Source organism: Corvus brachyrhynchos, unplaced genomic scaffold (genome assembly GCF_000691975.1).
Source record: "Corvus brachyrhynchos isolate BGI_N302 unplaced genomic scaffold, ASM69197v1 scaffold692, whole genome shotgun sequence".
NCBI classification, from domain to species: Eukaryota; Metazoa; Chordata; class Aves; order Passeriformes; family Corvidae; genus Corvus; species Corvus brachyrhynchos.
In genome coordinates, this window is record NW_008236762.1 from 82,254 (window position 1) to 88,682 (window position 6,429).

At 52.4% G+C, this 6,429-nt stretch overlaps 1 long non-coding RNA gene across 1 annotated transcript in view; it reads left to right on the plus strand.

The window, feature by feature from the left end:
* LOC108444912 overlaps nt 1-6,429 on the plus strand; it is a 9,319-nt gene that overhangs the window by 468 nt on the left and 2,422 nt on the right. Inside the window, exon 2 of the long non-coding RNA XR_001859631.1 lies at nt 2,327-2,404. This is a non-coding gene — a long non-coding RNA (uncharacterized LOC108444912). The remainder of the gene's footprint in view (nt 1-2,326; nt 2,405-6,429) is intronic.

Consider the following 6,429-nt stretch of genomic DNA (forward strand, 5'->3'; position numbering starts at 1 on the left):
TCCAAAATCCAGAGGCTGGGATCCATCCCTGTCCTTGGATGAGGCTGTTTCTCCTCACAGCTCCTGGGTTTGGGTTCCACAGGAGAACATTCCGTGGTTGAATCTGTGGGATTTGGGGCCAGGGGACACCACGGGGGAGGTGGCACCAGCCTGGGATTCTCCTGGATTTCCCCATTCCCAAATCCAGAGGCTGGGATCCATCCCTCTCCCAGCATAATTCTGTTTGAGGCTGTTTCTCCTCACCGTTCCCAATTTTGGGTTCCACAGAAGAACATTCCGTGGTTGAATCTGTGGGATTTGGGCCCAGGGGACAGCACAGGGGAGGTGGCACCAACCTGGGATTCTCCTGGCTCTCCCCATTCCCAAATCCAGAGGCTGGGATCCGTCCCTGTCCTTGGATGAGGCCGTTTCTCCTCATAGTTCCCGATTTTGGGTTCCACAGAAGAACATTCCATGGTGGAATCTGTGGGATTTGGGGCCAGGGGACACCACGGGGGAGGTGGCACCAGCCTGGGACACTCCTGGATCTCCCCATTCCCAAATCCAGAGGGTGGAATCCTCTCCCTTGCCTGGGATGAGGCTGCTCCGCTTTCCCCAAATCCCGAGGGTTCTTCCGTGTGGATTCCGCTCCCTGTCCTGGGATGAGGCCGGACCTGGTCCCAGCCGGATTTGGGATTTCCTGAGAGAACATTCCATGATTGAGAGAACATTCCATGATCCAATCTCTGCCATTCCCATGGTTTAACCCCTCCCATTCCATGGATTAACCCCTCCCATTCCAATGGTTTAACCCCTCCCATTCCCATGTTTTAACCCCTCCCATTCCATGGATTAACCCCTCCTTCCCATGTTTTAACCCCTCCCATTCCATGGATTAACCCCTCCCATTCCATGGATTACCCCTCCCATTCCAATGGTTTAACCCCTCCCATTCCCAAGTTTTAACCCCTCCCATTCCCATGTTTTAACCCTCTCATTCCCATGGTTTAACCCCTCCCATTCCATGGATTATCCCTCCCATTCCAATGGTTTAACCCCTCCCATTCCCAAGTTTTAACCCCTCCCATTCCATGGATTTACCCCTTCCATCCCATGGATTATCCCTCCCATCCCATGGATTAACCCCTCCCATTCCATGGATTACCCCTCCCATTCCAATGGTTTAACCCCTCCCATTCCATGTTTTAACCCCTCCCATTCCCAAGTTTTAACCCCTCCCATTCCCGTGGTTTAACCCCTCCCATTCCCATGGATTATCCCTCTCATTCCCATGGATTAACCCCTCCCATTCCCAAGTTTTAACCCCTCCCATTCCCATGGTTTAACCCCTCCCATTCCCAAAATATTTTGCTGCTTCGCTTCCCAATCTTTTCCGGAATTTTCCCTCCCATTTCCTCTTCCCGCTCCCCGGAATTGCTTGGGAAGGAGCGGCCGGGTGGGTGGAGATTCCCAGTTTGCTCCCATTCCATTGGAATTCCACATTCCGTGGCTTCCAGGGGAAAACACAAGGCCCGGAATCCCGTTCTTCTCCCAAATATCCCTCAATTCTTCCCGGAATCCTGGAATTTTGGAGCAGGCACCATTCCTGTCCCATTTTCCAGGTGGTTCCCAACTCAGTTCAGAATTCCAGGGGGATGGAAAATCCCTCTCTGGTCTCTGCTGGGATCTGAGGATTTCTCCTGGAGCTTTTCCTCCTTCCCAGAGACCTTTATCCATTGTCTGAAGGGGATTTTTGGGGATTAGGAAGGGAATTCCCAAGTTTTGAGACTTTAAAAATGGATCCCTGCTTTTCTGGAAGTGGGAATTGGGTTGGGATCATTCTGCACATGCAGGAATCCGGGATCACATTCCCGCCCTCTGGAATGGGGTGAGGAGAGCGGGATTGGAGAGTCCAGGAGCTCCTGAAATCCCGGAATGAACATTCCCAACAAGCCAAAGGCTTTAGGGAACAGCAGGAGCTGGGAATGTGTCCCGGAATCCTTGGAGAAGGGGCAGAATCCTGGGAAAAGGAGGAGAATCCTTAGGGAAGGAGGAGGATCCTTGGAAAAGGAGGGGCAGAATCCTTGGAAAAGGGGCAGAATCCTTGGAGAAGAGGCAGAATCCTTGGAGAAGTTGGATCTGGATGATCCCAAAAATCCCTTCCAACCCGATCCAGCCTGGAATTCCATGATTCCTTAACTTGCTCCATTTCCAGTTGGGAATGCCCAATCCTTAGGGAATGCTCATCCTCCCTCTTCCCAAAGGATTTTCCGGAGCGCGGTTGGATCCGTTTCCCCCCCAATCCCACTCTAATTCCCGTTTTCCCGGTTTTTTTTTCCCTTCCCAGGAAAGCTGTGCCCGGGTTCTCCTCTTCCGAGGCGCCAGCAAGGAAATCCGGAATTACAACAGCCAGACGGCATTCCAGGTGAGGAGAATTCCCGGGAATCCCCTGGAGCTTCCCGTTCTTCCCACAGCAGCTCTGCCACGTGTCCAGGGATTTTTCCAGGTGGGATTTATCCCACTGGGAAAGGATTTGGGATGAGCGTTTGGCACCGGAGCAGGAGGGAGGAAAAAGCGCACGGAATTTCTGGGAGAGGATGGGAATGTGGGAATGTGGGATCCGGAGGTGGAAAGGAGAAGCTGTTGCTGGTTTTTTGGGATGGGAATGTTTGGGATGGAGGGGAATCGTTGGCAAAGGAGCAGGAAGACCTCAAATTCCATGGATATCTCCCATTATCCCAGGTTTTTCCAAGCCCTGTCCAACCTTGGACAATTCCAGGGATGGAGCAGCCACAGGTCCTCCGGATTATTGAATTCCTTGGGGGTTTTTTTTGGGGAATTTTCTTGCTTTTCCAACCATTAAAAATGGGAGGATCCATCCAAACGTGGCCACAGCACCGGGAATTTTAAATATCGATGGAAAATCAAGAATTCCTTGGGATTCGTATGGAAAAAAATCCCAAAGCAGCACAAATCCGTCGGAATTTTCTTTCCTGTCGATCCCAAGGGGTTTTTTATGGATGGGAGCAGTGACTCGGGAATCGAGCTGAATCCTGGGATGGAGAAATCCCGGATTTCCTCCTTCCCTGCCTCCTCTTCCAGTGGGATCCCGGTGCTGGCTCATCCCAAACATTCCTGGATTCCTGCAGTTTTCCCAGCCCGTTGCATGGAGGAGAAAATTCCAGAAAAAAGGCAGGAAACCCTCAGGTGTCCAAAGATTTCCCAGGCAATTCCATGCAGGAAAAATTCCAGGAAAAAGGGAGGAAACCTCAGGTGTGGAGGAAAAATTCCAGGAAAAAGGGAGGAAACCCTGAGGTATCCAAAGCTTTTCCAGCCCATTCCAAGGAGGAAAAAATTCCAGGGAAAAGGGAGGAAACCTCAGGTGTGGAGGAAAAAATTCCAGGGAAAAGGGAGGAAACCTCAGGTATCCAAAGATTTCCCAGCCCATTCCATGGATTAAAAAATTCCAGGAAAAAGGGAGGAAACCTCAGGTGTGGAGGAAAAAATTCCAGGAAAAGGGGAGGAAACCCTGAGGTATCCAAAGCTTTTCTGGCCCGTTCTGTGGATTAAAAAATTCCAGGAAAAAAGGAGGAAACCCTCAGGTGTGGAGTAAAAAATTCCAGGGAAAAGGGAGGAAACCTCAGGTGTGGAGGAAAAAATTCCCGGGAAAAGGGGAGCCTGTTCCAGTGGGATCCCTAAAGCCGGGAGGTTCCGGTTGGATTTCAGGAAGAGGTTCCGCATCCAGAGGGTGTCGGACACCGAACATTCCCAGGGAATGGGCGCATTCCCAAGGCTGCCGGAGCTCCGGGAATGCTTGGAAAACGCTCCCAGGGATTTTTGGGATGTCCTGGCCAGGGCCAGCAGTCGGCTCCACGATCCCTGTGGATCCAGCTCCGGATTTCCCAGGATTTCTGACCTTTCCGTGTCCCTTCAAGATATTCCCGGCGGGATTTGAGGCAGGAAGTTCTTCCTGCCTGGCTCCAGGGCCTCTCCCAAGCCAAGGGCTCCTGAATTCCAGGGAAATCCTCCATTTTCCCACCCCTCGCGCTCCACGCCGGGGATTTCCTGGAAGTTTTGGATCAAATTCCATGTCTGGCAGCGCCGGGACGGGTTTTTCCCGCTCGGCTCATCCGTAGGGATCCATCTGCTGCTCCCGGGGTTTGTGGGGTGCCAGATCCCGGTGCCACCTCCCGGCTGCATCCGTGGGATGCGGAGAAGTCGGGAATGGCGGCCCAGATGGAGCCGCCAGCTGGGAGCAGCGGGATTGACCCGGGAGCGGTGCCAGCATTCGGGAAGTCGGGAACAAAGCTGGGATGTGCTGGGAGCCAGGCCAGGGAAAGGTGGGAAAGTTTGGGAAGAGGGCGGATTAAATCCACGGCAAAGGATCAGCCTGGTGTTTTCTGGGATCATGGGAAGCTGGAAAAATCATTGGGAAGGAGTCGATAATTGGAGATGGGATGGGATGGGATCCATGGGATCGATGGGATCCATGGGATGGGATGGGATCCATGAGATCCATGGGATCCATGGGATGGGATGGGATGGGATCCATGGGATCCATGGGATCCATGGGAAGGGATGGGATGGGATCCATGGGATCCATGGGATCCATGGGAAGGGATGGGATGGGATCCATGGGATCCATGGGATCCATGGGATGGGATCAGATCCATGGGATGGGATGGGATGGGATGGGATCCATGGGATGGGATGGGATGGGATGGGATCCATGGGATCCATGGGATCCATGGGAAGGGATGGGATGGGATCCATGGGATCCATGGGATCCATGGGATGGGATCAGATCCATGGGGATCAAGGGGATGGGATGGGATCCATGGGATCGATGGGATCCATGGGATGGGATCCATGGGATGGGATGGGATGGGATGGGATCCATGGGATGGGATGGGATCCATGAGATCCATGGGATCCATGGGATGGGATGGGATCCATGGGATGGGATGGGATCCATGGGATCCATGGGATAGGACAGGATCCATGGGATGGGATCCATGGGATGGGATTGAAGGAATCTGGGATAGGGGAAGGGGTCCCTGCCCATGGAATGGGATCAGGATGGGCTTTGAGGCCCTTTCCAACCGAAACCATTCCATGAATCCACGATAAAACCAGCGGACAACAGAATTCCCGAACAAAGCTGGGATGTGCTCCATGATCCCATAATTCCATGACTCCCAACCCATTTTCAGGATCATTCCCAAGCCGGACTTCCAATGAAACTCCTAATTTTTCACTCGGACTTGGAATTTTGGGAGAATCCATCTTTGGATTGCTGGGATCATCCGTTAATTTTTTATGGGATGAACTCGGAAGTCCAAATGCTCCTTTCCCATCTTTCAGTTTCTTTTTCCTTCCAAATTCCCCAAATTCCAGTCATTTCTCCTTCTTTCCCAACCCCGTGACCTCTGGCAGAGCAGAATTTCTGGATTGAAATCCAAGGAAAGGCAGAAAAATCGGGATTGGGAGGGAACTTGAGGGAAAAAGGGAGGAATCCTCAGGTGTGGAGGAAAAAATTCCAGGAAAAAGGGAGGAAACCCTGGAATATCCGAAGCTTTCCCTCCATTTCCAACCTGAATTTTCCTTTTTCCCAGCAATCCCGGGAATCGCTCCCAGCTCCGGCTCGGGGTGGGTGGAACAGGGAATTTTGGGCTTGGAAAAGTGGGAAAAAGGGAGAGAAATATTGAGGAGAGCGGGAAAATTCCAGCTGGGAATGGAGGGAGCTGGAGGCTCTGAGTCACCGGGATAAATTTATCCCTGGTCACAAGTCGGGATGCAAATGCGATGCAAATGAGATGCAAATGAGCCCCGGGTGGCTCTTGGAAGTGTGGAACACCTGGATAACCCCGATTCCCGTGGGAAAAGGGTGGGATGGGCCCGAGCTGGGTCTGGTTGTTCCCGCTGGTTTTCATCCCGGATCGTCCCGATCCAGCTGCTTCCCATTCCCGAGGAAGTGTGGGAGCCTGGGAAAGGCTGGGAAAAGCTGGGAAAGGCTGGGCAAAGCTGGGAAAGGCTGGGAAAAGTTGGGAGAGGCTGGGGAAAACTGGGAAAAACTGGGAAAAGCTGGGAAAGGCTGGGAAAAACTGGGAAAAGCTGGGAAAGGCTGGGAAAAACTGGGAAAAGCTGGGAAAGGCTGGGAAAAACTGGGAAAAGCTGGGAAAGGCTGGGAAAAACTGGGAAAAGCTGGGAAAGGCTGGGAAAAACTGGGAAAAGCTGGGAAAGGCTGGGAAAAACTGGGAAAAGCTGGGAAAGGCTGGGAAAAGCTGGGAAAGGCTGGGCAAAGCTGGGAAAGGCTGGGAAAAGTTGGGAGAGGCTGGGGAAAACTGGGAAAAACTGGGAAAGGCTGGGAAAAGCTGGGAAAAGCTGGGAAAAACTGGGAAAAGCTGGGAAAGGCTGGGAAAAGCTGGGAAAAGCTGGGAAAAGCTGGGA